General features: G+C 46.3%; 1 long non-coding RNA gene across 1 annotated transcript; it reads left to right on the top strand.

The window, feature by feature from the left end:
• Positions 1-15,402: 15,402 nt before the first annotated feature.
• On the top strand, positions 15,403-17,088 carry LOC122368380. The gene is made up of 2 exons (XR_006254235.1): positions 15,403-16,035; positions 16,300-17,088. It is a non-coding gene; the product is annotated as an uncharacterized LOC122368380 (long non-coding RNA).
• Positions 17,089-17,390: the final 302 nt, after the last annotated feature.

Genomic DNA, 17,390 nt, shown 5'->3' on the forward strand with positions numbered 1-17,390 from the left:
GGTCAATAAGTCAAATAATTGCAATTAATTTTAATTAATAATTGCAATTGCAATTTAAGTAAATAAGTCAATAAGTCAAATAAGGTATGTTTTTGAGATATTCGCGAAAAACCACAAGGGGGGGTGTTCAAACATCCCCCAGCAGGGCGCGGGTTAAGTAGGGGAAGTTGGGGCAATGCCGGAGTTGGGGCAAAGCCGAAATTCGAGATATTTCTAAAACCGTACGACATGGATGCCACGTCTCAGTGATGCTCTGAAGCTTAAGTGGCTACAATTATCGCATGTTTGTTACGAGTCGTCATTTGGAATACTTCGGCTGTGAGGGCGCCAAAAGCGTTTTCAAGGTACGTTTCCCTTGTACTACATGCGCCTTTGAAGCTGCATTTCTTACTCATTATGCTACCGTTTGTCTGGCCAATTCGGTCAAGTAATCTTCAGCATGTCTTTGCATAAGTGTGCTGCCTATTTGAAATTTATACAGCACGTTTAAAAGTTATGGGCCTGCAAATGAAAGTATGGCTGGCTGGGGTAATGCCGAAAACGTGCAATTACGCACGTTAAAGCACGCTACGTGGACTTTACTGCTGTAGAATAGCAACACGTATTTTTAGTCAAACAAATCACACTTTCAGCCGGCACAACGGCCTGTTACCTATATGGAATGATTTACCTGGCATTTTGTTATTATATCACACAATTATAACTTCCAGTGTGCACCAAGTGTCCTCAAGCTCTTAAAACGCGTTTCAGCTTTGATGAATTTTGGATAAAGTTTGAGATAAATTGGCAAAACATCAATGTCGGCATTCCTCGTAGATCATTTATCCCATTTTCGGCTTTCCCCGCAGTCCGGGGCAACGCCGAAAAAGTCAGTTCTTTGATATTTTTAGTTTTTGCGCTTAACGGTATGCGAATTCATCAAATGCGCCTGGTATGTTTGAAAGACAAAAGACTGGCCTCTCGAATGACGCCAACAAGAATAGCTTATGTTGTCTACCTTGCGTACTACGGACGTCAGAAAAAAAGTATTCGGCGTTCCCCCAACTTCCCCTATAAGAAGAGCATACATATACCGTTTTAGTGGCATCACTTTGCATTTAAAAAGAGCGGGAACATACACTGCATAAATGTAGTTGCAAAACGTTGAGCCGGAATATAAATACCTACGCCTTATTTTATAAGCCTGAACTTGGATCCAGGGGGAGAGAATAAGTCATATCACTCAAGTCATACAGGGTGGAAAGTAATTACGCGAACATACTTTTTCGTCTTCTAGTAATGAAAAAACGGCGGTGACATAAACAATATATGTTTTACTTTATCCTTATCTAGTTGCGATGCATTGACATAGGCGTTCCGGCATGATTTACATCAGCATGTGAAGATCTGTTGGCCAAAGCTCAGCCCACACCTTATAGAGCTGTCCAGTGAGGTAATCGGTATTGGTGGCTCCTTGCAGCTTTTAGACGGTCTCCTGAGGAGTCATCTGGAGATTTTTAGTCGAATTGAGGCCCAGGCGTTTCCCAGATCAGCTTTTGTATGTCCTGAAGAAAAACAGGTTCTCACAGCACCAGTATTGCGTTTTGTTGGCCATGAAAGTAAGGATTTCACCAATCACGAAGAGCAGTTTCTTTGCGTCGGGCACAAAAGTGCGCTCAATCATTTTGCCCCTTTCGTTGCACGGTGGATTAGACAGAGATACTCGTCTTGGAGGATGTTCCACCGGTTGTATACTTTATTTTTAGTGACCTTTTTTAGCGCTACACGCAATTCTGACACCATCCGGGGGCTCGTGACCCACTGATGTGTTCCTTTGCCGGATGTTTGAAGGTTGGGACGGACGGGACATAGGACGCAACAGCAGCCCTCAGAGCAGTTGTTCTGCAGGTTTGACGGATGAAACAGTTTCACAGTCCACAGATGTCTCACCCAACCACAAATCCAGCTGCCTGTCCTCCTCTGTCCATCTTTGATTGTCTTTGAAAAGCTTCAATTAACAATTCTGCTGTTAATTTGTGAATTTTGGTCATCCCGAGGGTTTGTACGACTTAATTTTCGAATTTTTGCGTATTAATGTGCGAATCGTGATATCCTAGATCGGGTACCCGGCCAGAGTAAGCTAATTTGCCAGTTTTCGGGTCGACTGGCGTCGTTTTGTCGCCGACATGGTGACCACCCATCCGGCGACAGAATTCGCCGAGGGGTTGCTGCCGCGGACGGCTTTGCTTTTTAAGTCCTCTCAAGTGTTATTATGTTTAAAAAAAAACGTATAATTGTGCAATGCTGGTGCTGAGACCGCTACAAATCCCTTCTCCGCCAGTCCAGCGAAAATAATCACAAACGCTTTCCCTGGCAGCTCCAAATTGAGCTCTTTGCCCATTTCGGTCTTGTGCAGCGTATGGTGTCTGCACCATTTTAAGTCGAGAGGTTGTTTAAGACCTTCCAGGTCATTGTTCAAAGTTAGGTCACTTTTGGTAGATGAGGCGACAACAAACACGACCAATTATGTTCCATGACAGCCCGTACTCATAAAAATGCTCCACTGACGGTCAAAATTGTAAGAAAATACATGTTCGCGTAATTACTTTCCACCCTGTAGACCCGCTTTTCACCACCATGGTCCACGCTCCCTCCCCCCCCCGGTCAACACCTTTTCCACTGCTGGTTTTTCCTCCCCCCCCCCCCCGCTCAGCACCTTTCGTCGCCCGGGGTTCAGCCCCCCCAACCTATTTTGCGATCCTACACCCCTGAATATACATATTCGTAATGCTTTTTCAATTCTCTGTCCATCGACGATTGAAATTATTTGCAATCGTTACGACACAAATAAATAGGCTCAAAAGTTAACGAACCTATAAGGGCACACCCTTCCGCTTAGAGCGCACCGATATATCGCAGGTCACGTGACTGCGCTTCAACCGGAATCCCCCGTCCAGGCAGAGCCACCGCCCGCAGTGACACCTCGTCGCTGAGGTGGCGAGTGCTAGTACTAACCTCGCTCCCCAGATGACACTACCCGTCCGTACCAGGGGTGATACTGCACCGCAAGACACATTTAAGAACGGAGAGGCAGCTGCGCACCGTGTTTTAACGCTGGCCAAAAACTGGCCAGGACGTGAAATATCGACTATTTTTTAACGTATTCATTTGGCCACTATCGTGTTCAGAAATGATCAGAGCATCTTTAACGACGGAAACTTTTATTCTCTTTACTTTTGAAAACGTTGAAAATGTACAACAAAATCAGACAACTTTCAAAAGGTAATCTTCGGCAAACAAAGGCAGAAACAGTCACCTTGCTTCACGTCAACATCTTCGAGCTTTGGATTGACAAAACTATATAATTTGGGTACCAAACGATAGTGCGAACTTTTGGCTTTGTAATGAGTCATAATTTATATAATTATAATGCACATAGGTGTTAAATTTATTGATTTCCGTCAGCCCTTACATTGACACACTTTTTTGAAAAAATGTCAATGTTCTTATAGAGCTACAAAAATTGTACGCTAGTGTACGGTCTCAGACTACCACCACACTGTGGGTCAAGGAGTTGTCTACATGTCCTCAAAATTTCAGCTGCGCCTGAGTGCGCCGGTGTTGGGGGTGAACACTTTTTTGAATGAGTCATGGCTGCTCCTGCTGAGCCATGGGACGGGCCCTAGCGTGCGTTAAGGGAAAATGTTAGTACTCCTCGTTCATTCTCTCGTCTGTTGTGACGAGTTGGTGGCCCATGGAAGGTCGCCGACCTGTGTGCGACCTGCCGTACCCTGGGGCGTAATCAGCTGACGGCACGACCCCCACGACACGTGCCAGTTGCATTTTCATGTGTCGCGAGAAGAAAACAAAGGGTCTCCGGAACCAGAGACCGGGCAATGTCGGTGAATGACAGTTGTTCATTCAAAAACTGTAGCATTCCTATGAAATATACATTTCTTAAATATCAACAGCATTATCGGTGTAATTAATTATGTATAGTACCTGGTCTATAACAGGAACTTTCCACCCCATGGCTATTGCAGCAAATTCATAGTTTTAAACATATTTTAATACCTGATGGAGCGCAATTAAATATTCATTGTGCCCACTGCCCAGTTTGCGATGGGACTGTGAACTGAAAGGTGACTGTATGAGACATGCCATAGCACGCATCGCTGATCACGATGATCGGCTTTTGATCGTCCATCACCTGTTTGCGTTCGGCAGGGTTATCATCGGCCTCTTCAGTCAGTATTAATACGTTCAATGTAGGTGGTATGGTATCATTAGTGCTGTCCACCTTTATGAAAAAGTATCCGTTTGTTGCAGTAAGCGTCAGTTAGTATGGCAATGAAGTGCTTTTACGTGCACGTTGCATGGTACATAACGCACCATACAGTAGGAATTGGTAAGAAGTTTTGGGATACATTCTACCATTTCACGACATGCATTGGAGGATCCAGTGAAGGGCATAGTGGGTATTTGCCCTCCCCATAGCTGAATCGTGTGGGAAAAACTATCCTTTTGCCGCTCCCAAAGCTTTTGGTGATGATAAATACCTATAATACGGCGTCGATGCCTATCTGGACGAAAAGCAGGTCTTTCCGTCACAACCATTCTAAGGGATGGAGCTGACCGCTCGCTGCTCATTATTTTGGTCGGTATGCTGATAACAGATGGAACTCCCTGAGCTGCACGCATGCATATTGCAGACGTAGTGAAGTGTTGTAAAGTCACCGGCGCGGCGGTGGGTCGGGGTCACCGAATGGGTCGGAAACTTTTGCCCTCTCCAAACGGATTAGCTGGATCCGCTCGTGAGTCATGTGACGTAAAACATACAAGACTGGACGTACTTAAGTGGAGACCGGGTTAACATCAAGTTGATATAAAAATATACGTTTAAAAATGTTTTTGAAATAAATATAAAGATTGTAGGTCCTATATGAATAAGTCCTATACCTATAAGAGCATTCAATGTCACCTGGGATCATCAACGCTAATTAACAAGGTCATGTCCTCAAACTTGACTTGCCTCGTCGACGAGCCTTGCTCAGACTTGCGATTACTCTAAATTTACAGATACCTAAATGTTCGTGCATTCATAGCTAGAACATGACAATATTTTCTATATATTTCGTGACACTTGTGACGTCATAAACAAGTACATAAGCATCTGGTCCGACACATTTTTCACTCTAAATGATCGTTAGTCACCAACGTTTCGTTTGAGCCCAAAAACACGTTTGTATCTCATATAGTTTCTTAGTTACGAGCCCTGGCCAGTTTTGGTCCTGAGTTAAAACATAGTGCTGCGGCCAGGTGGGTGACAGCACGTAATCGCCTGAGGCGGTCGGGGTAAAAATATTTTACCCTTGAATGCTGGATGCATGCACTGCGACTTTTTATTTTAAGAACAAAAAGCGTGTAATTGACGTGTAAAGCGTGTAAAGGCGTGTAATCGACCGTATCCGTATTGGCACTCGTGCCGCATTTGTGTGACGTAAGCCGTTTTCACGACGGGCTATCCGGCGAGTGAACCTAATGTGACCAAATCTGCACCTAATCTCTTTTACAGCAAATATCTTTATTTTATGAATTTATTTCAGTGCTTTAATCGACGATACTCTCTGATAATATGACAAAGCCGGGGCATAAGCAATTAGTGCAGCCCTAGCAAATAGCTACTAAGAGACACACGGAACCTAATTTGACCAAATCTGCACCTAATCTGCACCAAATATGCACCAAACGTGTACCAGATGGCCCTCGTGAAAACAGCTAATATTGTTACGGGCCTATTAAAAAAAAAACGGTGAATTACTTGTATAACGGTGTGACGTGTCTCTGACCAATGCCGGCCTTCCCCAGTGCCCGTACAGGCACGAGCCAGCTCCCGCAGTGAGACCTCGTCGTTCAGGTGGTGCATGCTAGTTCAAACCTCGCTTACTAGATATGCAAAATCTTATAGTCTTCCTAGCTAAGCTGAAACCCACCAAAATATTGTTTTTTGTAGGTATTGATGGCGTAATACTTATGTCCTACTCATTGATAAGGTGTCTTGTCAGCGGTAAGGGAACGATGCAGACGCCCCGAGCTAGCGCGGCGGCTCGGGACAGGCGTTAGAGATAAAAGGGGAAGGGATACTGATAAGACATCTTATCAGCTAGTAGGCGACGCGGCGCGCGGCGAACACGTGGCGGCTTGAGATGAAAGGGAGAGAGAGAAGGGAGTAGGTAGGTAGAGAGAGAGAGAGAGAGAGAGAGAGAGAGAGAGAGAGAGAGAGAGAGAGAGAGAGAGAGAGAGAGAGAGAGAGAGGAAGAGAGAGAGAGAGAGAGAGAGAGAGAGTGAGCGAGAGAGAGAGGGAGAAAAAGACAGAGTCGTGCAGGTGTTGTTTTGACGAACTGACGCCAAGGAAGGGGGAGGCGGGGGAAGGATATGGTTGGGACAGAGCACAGTCAAGCGAGAGCGCTTGAGCGTGGCGAGTGTATACGAAGTTCTCCACGTGCATACAGGAATATATCCCTCGCTGGACCTATTTTTTGTTTTCAAAATACGCGCTGGCCGAGGGGCGGGGGAGGGCGGGGGCGGGTACGGCCCACCCCTCGCCGTCTCGGCCCTGGTGGAGCTAGCGCGTCGCGGAAAAAAGCGAGCGTGTGCACCGTTATGAGACGCGAAGCTGATGCCCGTTTTTAGGTTCCTAGCTCAACCGATGACCTCTGAGGTCATGTCAGGTGCTCCAAGGTACGGTTCTGTTTTTGGTGAATAGCTTTGCCAAAAACGGCAACAGGTCAGCGATCCCGAGCTGAGCTGCGGATTTATTTTTATTTTTATTTTTGCAGATTCCTTCAACAAAAAAGGTCCTAGACCTAAACCAGTGTACCAACGCATTAGACATGTCTCGACGCGTCGAATGACATATAGGTTGTTTGAAAAGGTAAAGTTTTATGTTGTCATGTGACCTCGAATGGCCTTTGGTTGACTTTCACACATGATCAGTCTCATTTGCTTGAAGTCACTGGTCACGATTTTATCATTCATTTTATCTAAGCATTCATTTAGAGTCAGTAGGGGAGAGTGGGGTAAGATGCCCAGGGTGGGAAAGACGCCCCACCCCCTCTAGGGGCCAAACAAAGAATCGAACCCGGAAATTAATGTTCTTAGCGTAAAGCGGAAGCCTGCCTTGTTAACTGCACAAAAATTTGCGAAGCTCAGTTGGGCAACGGCTGCATGGTGAATGCATGTTTTTTATTTGCTGCTTTCAAAAAATATTTTGGTGTCAAAACATTGTAAATATCAAAGAAGGTAGATAATTTTTGCGTCCCTTGATATAGTCGTGATACATTAACATGTGTGTACTGTGTCCCAAGCAGTTTGTTTCAGGGTGTAGTTTTATGGCTAACAAATTGTACTGATTTAATGGTACTTCGGTACCTTGGGGTAAGATGCCCCCTGTCCTGATGGGGAAAGACGCCCCCCTTAATCCGTAGGCTGTCCTTCAAGCAGCCCGTCAAATCATTTATTACATGCTTGTGATGAGAGACAAAAGCCGATCTGGGACTATTAACCCTAGAACGCCTAGGGGGGGGGTTGTATCAACCCCCCCCCCCTGAGGTTTTTTCGAAGTGCACGCTAAACGGCTTGTCGTAGCGGGCTGAAATTTTCAATGCCCTCTGGGGCAACCTTTGCGCATCTTTTGCCGAAAAAAAATTGATCGGGTCATGTCAGGTCACGGAGTTATGACGTCATAAGAGGTACAGCCTCCGGCCGGATTTTCACAAACTGAGTGCCAACGCCCGAGGTTTCCTGCCGGTGGTACGGACATCGGTTGATGGATCGTGATGAAACTTCCCATGCATGTTGGGGCAAGTATTGGCTATCATATGGTATAAGAAATTTGACCGGGTCAGGTCAGGTCACGGAGCTATGACGTCACAAGAGGAACAGCGTCCGGTACTATTTTTGAAAAGCGCCCGAACCACTATTTTGCTAATTCTTGTCACCTCAATGGGAATATGCAGCAATATTAGCTTCTATAGGGAGCAAATGGACCTCCCAAATCCAAAAATACAATCAGATTTCAAAAATTTAAATTTTGATTTTTCGAATTTCTGCCGCCGACTGTGACCTTGCCGACTTCCGGCGCTCCCAACGCGCCATTTTTAGAGCTAGGGAAACGAAATACATACCAAACGATAGAGAATTGATCAAGGAACACGATAGTGAAGGTTTCAAGTCGATATCTCCCACCGTTTTGCCGCAATCGCCGCCGAAAGTTGAAAAAAGTCTATTTTTCCGAAAATTTGACCTTTGACCGGTCAAAAGTAGGTCAAATGTTGACCTAGGACCAAAAAATATACCACCAATCGCGAGATCTCGTTGAGAGCAATCCGTTGGTTTTTTCCGCTAAGCTCTACGACCTTCCGTTTCGAAACGCCAGGGGGGGGTCGTAACAACCCCCCCCCCCTGGTCGTTCGTGTTATGAGAAATGGCCTGGTCGTGCGAGGGTTAAGAGTCCAGTACGGTCGGGTGCTCCCCATGCCGGTCTCTCGGCCCACACAGCGACTTTTTGGGCGGCATCTGACTCTGAGAGCCCTCACGACGGCCTCTGTGAGCCCCATTATTGGCTCCAGGGCCCCTCACGACATCCTTTAAGGGCTCTTACGTTGGCTTCACGGACCGCGCTGGCATCTGAGGTCCTCACGATGGGCTCGAGGGCCCTCAAGCATCATGAAGACCTATAAGGGCCCCACAGTGGTCTCCGAACGCCACCACGGAGGCTTGTTTGGCCGCGCTGGACTATGATAGTCCTAACGATGACCTCTGAAGCCCCTTACGACCACTTTTGAGGGCCCTTACGATGACGTTTGGTGTCTACTGCAGGCTCGAAGGGACTACTGATTCGTTCAGGCGATTCACGTGCCCATTTATGTCACTTATAGTGCAGGGGGCATCTTACCCAACGCCAGGGGGCGTCTTTCCCACCCTGTGGGGTAAGACGCCCCCTTTCACATCTTCAGGAAAATGTTTAATAGCAAAAAAAAGTTATAATATTTCAGGCACAAAAGTGTGATATTTTTGGAGAAAAATGATGTCGGCTTCCGATGAAACTTCAAGTTTTTGCTTTCCGATCGTCATTTTCGAATAATATATGACATAGTAAAACCCTGGGCATCTTTCCCCACTCTCCCCTATGTCAAAAGTGACAGAATTATTATGGCTGCTCTATCAGTGAAATAGCCTGTAGAAGGATACGAAATTAGCCGGACACTTCCCTTACCGTTGTAATTAAGAAACAAGGCATGATGAGTTTTTTTCCTTTTGATGATGATATAGCCACCTTTCATAAGATCATATTTAGAAATGCCTAGAACATCCCAGCTACTGGGTTTTTAACCCGCGTCCCACTGGGGTCTGCGTATAACACGCCCTACTGGGGGGGGGGCTATTCATAGCACCCCTCCTAACTCCGAAACTACTGAGCCGATCGTCAAAATTCAAACGGCGTCTGATAGCCCCGGAAAAACTATCGAGCGAAACCTAATTTCATTGACCTCGAGGTCACCGATGACGTCACAGGTCAGGTCAAAGTAAAAACTATTAGCATTTTGGCTTGTTCACGTTTTGGGCTCTGGCGGCCGTCTTACACGTCATATCAGGCTCATTTGTGGTTCACACACTCGTGAACAGATGCTCTAGATACCCTGAGGGTACCAAACTTGTACTTTGATTTTCAGGTCAAGGTCAGGTCATCACAGGTTACGAAAATATTATATCATGCGTCGGTCACGTAACACGTGTTTTATGGTCCATTTAGGCCAAAAATTTCGAATTTGATGTCGTCTGTGTCATTCGAGGTCATTTTGAGTCAAATTTAGCTTAGGTCAGGTCACTTTCAGGTCAAAAAAGGTCAAATTTTGAAGTTAAAATTTTTCAACAAAAAAGGTGTCTATTGGATGCAGTTTGGGCTCAGGAACACGATGGTACTATTTATATTGGCGTACGATGTCAAATACGTGCTGAAAAATTGATTTGAAAAATTAATAAGTGTGAATTTTTTGCAATAATGTGTATAACTTGGCCATTTTTGAAGATATTTAGCTTAAACTTGCTAGAGTTAGTCATAATAATGCGTTCTATCACAAATATTCCGTTTTTCTCGAAAATGCAAAAACTTATTGAAAAAATGTAAAAAGATAAATTTTGAATTTTATTAGGTATATTAAATTTTCGACATTTTCAAACTTTCGAAAATTCGAGATAACAGTTTGATAGCGCAGTCTATTCTGAGTCCTCTCATGCAAAGAAATTGGACCTAGCTTAAAAACTGAGCTCTTGGGAGCGATTGCCGTGGTTCAATGTTTTGCGTCGAAATCGGCCGAACATGACGTCACTCTGACGTCATTTCCGGCCGACCTATGGTAGGTACGAAGCTCACATTTTGACACAAGGTGTCAAATTGATGCAGCCGAAGGTACTGAAAGTTTGGCGTCGATACGTCAAGCGGTTTGGAAGTTATTGCAGAAAAACGGGAGGGGGGCCCAGTGGGGCGCGGGTTAAGCACAGTGGGTTTGATGTGGACCGACGCCGAATTAGCATGTGCCTACATGCAGTTGCTCTGTCCTGGTGCCGGGTGTCCCCTTATTCACCTCTTGCTGGACAAAAGTCCATAAGATCTCTATGGAATTATGATGAAAACTATTTCTAAGCCGTAGTCCGTTAGTCGTTAGTCCAGAAGGATAAGAGCTTCTCACGGCGTCACTTCTCATTCTCCTAAGGACTTAAATGTAGCGCTCCAGGCTGCACGAAGGCAACGTGGTTTGAATCAAACATCAGTGCGCTTTCAGGAACTGAGTCCTCCCGTGCCGTCCAGTTGAGCTGCTCCAACTATTTGTCTGACAGGATGTTGCTCCGGTATGTAACCTTTGCGCTCGTGATAGTAAAATAAAACCTGAATTCTCGCGTTGTGTTTTTATAAAAGAAGACGTTCCTTTCGGCTTTTATTGACTTTAGCCAAAGGAGGTTAGTCAAAGTGTGGCCGCAAGTGACAAGGCCCAGCAGTCGAATCTCCGGGGGCTCTGCCCGCTCCGGCCCGGCCACGGCTCGGCCGGCACACAATGTTACACGTCACACATGTACGTCATATCCCGGGGCCAATCTGGAAGGGATTACCATATAAGGAATTAAAGCTGGGCGGTCGGCAAGGAGGCTAATTGAGAGGACAGGGAAGTTACTTCGTTACATCACAACTGCGAGGTCCTTTTGAAATTTGATTCCAATAAATCATAATTTCAACTTCAATTACTTTATGGGAAAGGATATGACGTACAACACAAGTTAGTCATATCATTCACAACACAACCACACATAATACAACACAACATAACACAATATAACACAACACTAGTGATATATAAGAACAGAAAAGACGGTCGATGATAGTAAAGTCTCGTAGTTGAAGAAGTAGTTACTGTTTATAAGAGTCTACCAGTTCAGTTCAAAGTTCACTTCTGGTTGCCGTTCATGTGACTCACTCACCCATTTCTGCCTCTGTCACTTACACTATTGCTCAATGTTCATACTTTCAGTCTCTATCGAACCATTAAAAGTCCACTGATACTGTACCGGGGCACCGGGGCGATGGGGTCCAGGTGAACAGGTGTCGGTGACACGGTGCTGATGTAGGACGTTCCGCCGGCTGTGGGGTCCCGTGGGCGGCTCTGGTGCTCACCGAGCACCACGAGACCCGGAGGGCATCGAGTGTGTACCCAGTGCCGGGCGGAACGACGTTACCATTGGTCAGCAGAGCACCGAGTCCGGGCGGCTTCGTTGTGTCGCCGACGTCAGGTCTGTCACCCGACAGCAGCAGCGTCAGCTGATGCGCCGCGCCTGTGTGGTGTCACCTGGGGTACCCGTTGACCGGCGGCAGCCTGGCAGGTCATCCAGTCTTTGTCTCCATGACCGGCTGCGACCTCGGCGCCAGTCAGCCTCTGTGGTGTCTGGCGGCCTCCGGGGCCCGGTTTCATATCTCTCGGTTCGATAGGCTGGTCTCTTGTTTCTGCCGAGACAAAGAAGACGAGCGGCAGTATCTTATGGGCGGTGACAGATGGGGAGCCAAGTCAGGTGTCCGTCGTGTCCTCCAGGGCTGGTGTCGGTCGTTTGGTCCGGTGCAGAGTCGTCATGAGTCGAGTCGGGGTAGGATTTATGTCAGGGGATGAGAAGTCGGGGCGGACAGAGGGGCTGAACGTCAGACATCGGGCGTACTTTACGGTTAGAAGCACTAACACAACCAATGCTTCACTTATCAATGTTAACTACTTAGTTAACCGTTATTTAATAGCATATTTAACATTTGAATATATTAATTTCCGTAAGTAATTTAACAGGTCAATACACCGATGTCGTCGGTGCTTTGAAAAACGACAAGAAACTTGGTAATTTAACATTTTAACACGGTATGGTAACTTTGACACATACGTCCTTAATGTCTGCGCCGAAGTAGGGCATTGTATCGTCAAGTGATAGAAAAGTACATTAGTATAGACGGGTTGTTGAGATATTAGAACGATAAAAGGATAAAACCAATCCGTCCACATCTGCAAACACACAACAATTCATGAGTTAGTATGGTTAGACACTGTATTGTCGTACAGACAACACGTCAATATCAAAAATGAACTTTACGGCATTCTAGCCGTCCGGAACATCCGTTACATCTGACATACTAGCCAGTGTACTAATAATGGCACATTACGGCATTCTAGCCGTCCAAATCATACGTTACAACTGACGTCCTGGTCAGTGTACATAGCATACCGCTCAGGCACGTCTGCCATTTGACGGTAGCGCGGCAGCGTCCTCTCAGTTAGGTAGCGCTGCGATTTGATGCATGAGCTCCTGCAAGGCCCTATAGCTCCTGCATCATGTCCAAACTACGTGCTAACAACATGTTTTTAGTAGGGTTAGTAGCACTCACACTTTGCACACATTCACCGGCTGACTGTTCCATATCAGAATCCACGTCTGACTGACCATGACAAGAAAATTTCGACGGGGGGGGGCTTGAGTTTCAGAATCGGACGACAGTGACTCAGAGAGAACACGAGGCCTCTTGACAGGAACGTGCGGCATCACGTCAAGCTTATATTGTTTTTCCTTTTAATTTAAATTCATTACGAGGACAACATGTTAAGGTGATTCTGCAATTCGTTTGGACGTGTCCGATTTGATCAAATTTCACGCTAATTGGCCGTCCGTCCTTGGTCTATGGGTACCACGATGTAACGCGTGGTAGGTACCTGCCTTGCATTTGTGACCGACTGTGGCGGTCGGGTGATATCTAGCATGTTGCCAGATGGCCTGGGTTGATGGGCATTGAGGCTTGGCAGCCATTACGAAACACGTTAGTCAAAACACTATACGGTTACACAACACACAAATCAACAAATACAATTTAACAAATGCAAAGTTGCAACACAAAAACAATAAGGAGATGTGATCGAATTAGTTTTACGGAAAATAGGAAAGAAAACCGACTGACTGATGACTGACGAGTAGTAGTAGAAGATGACGTACCATTAATGTTGATGAAGAATGAAGAAGAAGAATTTGAAGACGAAGCTTGTAGTCCCGACGTATCCGGGTCTCACGGCGCCAATTTGTAACCTTTGCGCTCGTGATAGTAAAATAAAACCTGAATTCTCGCGTTGTGTTTTTATAAAAGAAGACGTTCCTTTCGGCTTTTATTGACTTTAGCCAAAGGAGGTTAGTCAAAGTGTGGCCGCAAGTGACAAGGCCCAGCAGTCGAATCTCCGGGGGCTCTGCCCGCTCCGGCCCGGCCACGGCTCGGCCGGCACACAATGTTACACGTCACACATGTACGTCATATCCCGGGGCCAATCTGGAAGGGATTACCATATAAGGAATTAACCCGGCAGGCGGTGGGCCTACCAGCCACCTTCCGCGCGGTGGGGGGGGGGGGGGCACTTTTTTGCCCCCCCCCCCGTATCTCCGAAACTACTGGACGGATCCGGAAAATTCAAACGGCGTTCGATAGCCCTGTCAAATTTGTCGAGGGAAACCAAATTTCATTGACCTCGGGGTCACCGATGACGTCACAGGTCAGGTCAAAGATAAAATGTTTCACCGTTCACGGGGCTTCTACGGAAAGCGCTATAACACCGAGTAAAACGCATTTTGTCGAAAATCAGCGATAAGGCGTCAGTTGTCTAGTACATATGTTGCTATTAGAGGTCACTGGTCATACCAGGTCAGGTCACAGGTCAGGTCACCAAAGGTCATCAAGGGTCACCACATGAGCCCAACTTTACCAAGGTTATGCGATGCATGTTTTATGGCCAGTTTTTCATTTCCAACTCAATGGTGTTGGTTATAGGTCCATCAGGTACGGTTTAGGTCACTTTCTGGTGGAGGTCAGGTCAAGGTCAGGTAAAAAAAGGTCAAATTTCAAAGTTGATATTTTTGCATAAAATGGGTATCGATTCGATGCAGCTCGTCACGGGGAGTCTAATGGTGGTCTTTGTTTTGCGCTACGAGGTCTAGAATTGCTAAAAATTGAGTTTGAAAATTTGACGTCATCAATTTTGAACAGTTTTTTTCGCTATAACTTGGCCAAAAAAAGAGATATCGATCTCAAATTTGGTATGTAGATAGAAGGCGGTAGGGGCTATCACATATATTCCGTTTTTTTCGAAATTCAAAAAACTTTTTGGATTTTTTGGCTATTATATTCAAAAAACCTATTTTTTGATTTTTGGGGGTCAAAATCCAAAAAATTCGAAAAACCGAAATGGCATTTTTGTAGCCCTTTTAATTCCACACCTTTTATGTCTGAAACATTTTTCTGTATCTCTAAAGCTGTAGGCCTGACAGCCCTTCCCGCGAAACCTATTTTTGGGTCGAAAATGGCAAAAATGACGTCACTCTGACGTCATTAGCGGCCAACCTATCATAGCCTTTGGAAAAAATATTTGGTCACCATGTGCGCTAGCTGCTCCCGGGAGGGTATCGAAAGTTTGGTGACGATCGGCGCAGCGGTTCTCGAGATATATCGAAAAAACTAAAGGGGGGCAAAAAAATGCCCCCCCCCACCGCCTGGAAGGTTAAAGCTGGGCGGTCGGCAAGGAGGCTAATTGAGAGGACAGGGAAGTTACTTCGTTACACGGTAATACTCATTACTCGTCACTGATGGCGGTCTTCTGTGAGACAATGCACACCTGGAACATCGCATAGCAGCTGAATATGCTCCAGATCTGGATCTTGGCCGGATGTTTGACGCTGGTGACGGCCGGGACCGCCGAGACGTTTGAGTTACTGGCAGCAGCCCAAGGCCACTTTGACGGTCCAAAGGACAATACAGCGCGAATAGCTACCCATTTCACCAGACCACCTTGCTTGTAGGCGCCGCCGGGAATTAATGTTTTTTTTTTTTTTTGTTCGCTGGGTGGTTCGTTCAGTTGGTGTTTCCGGGAGTTGAGTTGGAATTGAATGGAAGTAGAACGTCATCAGTGGATCCTCCTTAGTAACAGTCAGCTGGGCGCTGCGTCGCTCCGGTCATGTCCGCTGTGAAAGTTTGCAGCTTTACTGCTGGAAGGCTCGTATTCTGTCATCTCTAGTGGTGAGTTTGTAGTAATTATTGGTTAAAGGCCCATGTGTGAAAGAGATTGGCCGTGTATTTACCACAGTATTTTGCGTATGATATTTTGAGTGATGTTGTGTTTTACATAAATTGCGTATTTGTTGGCGTTCTCGTTCCTGAATATTAAAGTGATGATGGTGCTGCGCCGCCATGTTTGGTTCATTCCTCGGTTCGAGTGGCGCAGAGGCGCATGCTGTTCGCTGTGGTTTTCGGTGGCCTAGATTTCGCTGTGAAGTTGGAGCAGCTTAGTCTGAGTTTGACTGATTTGGTGTCAAATAAGGCCTAACCATTGCGGTCGCTAATTTGGAGCGGCTGGACGTGCGCTTGATCTTGTTGGGCGCCGTTATAGTCTCCCACCTTTGGGGTGGTCAAGTTTGTGGGGTCGACGCAGCCAACGGTCGGTATGTATCAGGATATAGCATGTCGTGGCGAACATTTGTATGCGTGAATTTGGTTTATGCTTCGTTTCGTAAACTGGAACCGGTTCAGATTGACTTGGTAAATGTAACTCGTTGGTGCGACGCTGTGCAAAGGCTGTGCTGTGGCTAAGTGTTGTGCCAAATTTATTCACTTATTAGTCGAATATGTTCATTGCATACTTGTGACGAGGTGATCTTTGTCTCGGAGATAACCAGTGGCTAATTTGTTTGTTACTGCTTCCACAGTAACGGGATTTACCATGGAGATGTGGCCACTTGGGGTCACAAATCTGGAATAAAGCTACCCAGTGAACGACAGCTGCGTCTTATTGATCCCGCTGGGGAGGCGATTGGAGGTGGCGGCTACAGTTACGACCGACTCATCATCCAGGAGGTCCTGGATTGGTCTCCACCTTCTAGTCTGCCTCGTCTGGACAACAACCATCCTGCATTGGAGCGGTGAGATCGCTCCGAGTGGTGGTTAAACATTGAGTCAATCATGTGCTGTTGCAGTGGAGATCCCAATCAGTGACGAGATCCCCATCAGTGACGAGATCCCAATCAGTGACAGGATTCCCTCAGTAATATCAGTGCTCTGCCTATGGTCTGTTGAGGCACCAGCTTACATGCAGTGTGACTCATCCGTGGTAGCTTGAGTTACAAGGTGTTCAGTTCAAGTTGGACATATTGGGTTAGTTGGTGCTTGACCAGTTGCAGAGCTAGTGACTGAGCTCGGACAGTTGTGGCAGCTGACCTGAGTCGCGGCAGTGGTGTTTGGGAGTTAAGGTGGGCTATGGAAGTTTCTTTAGTGAGGTTGGCTCCGTCGTGGGGTTGGAAGGGGACCTTTTTCAGTTGGGAAAACAGGGTCAGTGTTCCTATTGTATAATGTTTGTGTATGTTGTGTAATAACTGTTGTCACTGTCATTCTTTGCTCAAGCTTGGGCATTAGACTGTACTTGAATGATCTTCACTCTTATGTTACTATTTCTTGAGCTGATAAGTTTGTTCATTTAAATGAATGTTATTCGAAGCGTGTTAATTCTAGTGCTGATAATGGCTACTAAGGAGGATCCTCAGTTGGGAAGTCAGGACCCAGCCCTGGTTAGTCTATCAGGGAGGGGGAGGGAGGACTTATTCAAGCTGAGGGTCTCAGAGTTGCAAGGTCAGCTAGAGGCAAGAGGTTTGGACAGTACAGGGAAGAAGGCTGAGCTGGTAGATCGCCTTAGTGCTGCCTTGGATCCAGTGAGTTCTCTAACGGGGGTCGTTGCCCCCGAGGGAGCTGATGGTGGGGATGGGGTCCTGGGGGAGGAACTAGGGGATGGTAGGTCTCAGGGAGG

This window comes from Amphibalanus amphitrite, unplaced genomic scaffold (assembly GCF_019059575.1).
Source record: "Amphibalanus amphitrite isolate SeventyFive unplaced genomic scaffold, NRLGWU_Aamphi_draft 000943F_arrow, whole genome shotgun sequence".
NCBI classification, from domain to species: domain Eukaryota; kingdom Metazoa; phylum Arthropoda; class Thecostraca; order Balanomorpha; family Balanidae; genus Amphibalanus; species Amphibalanus amphitrite.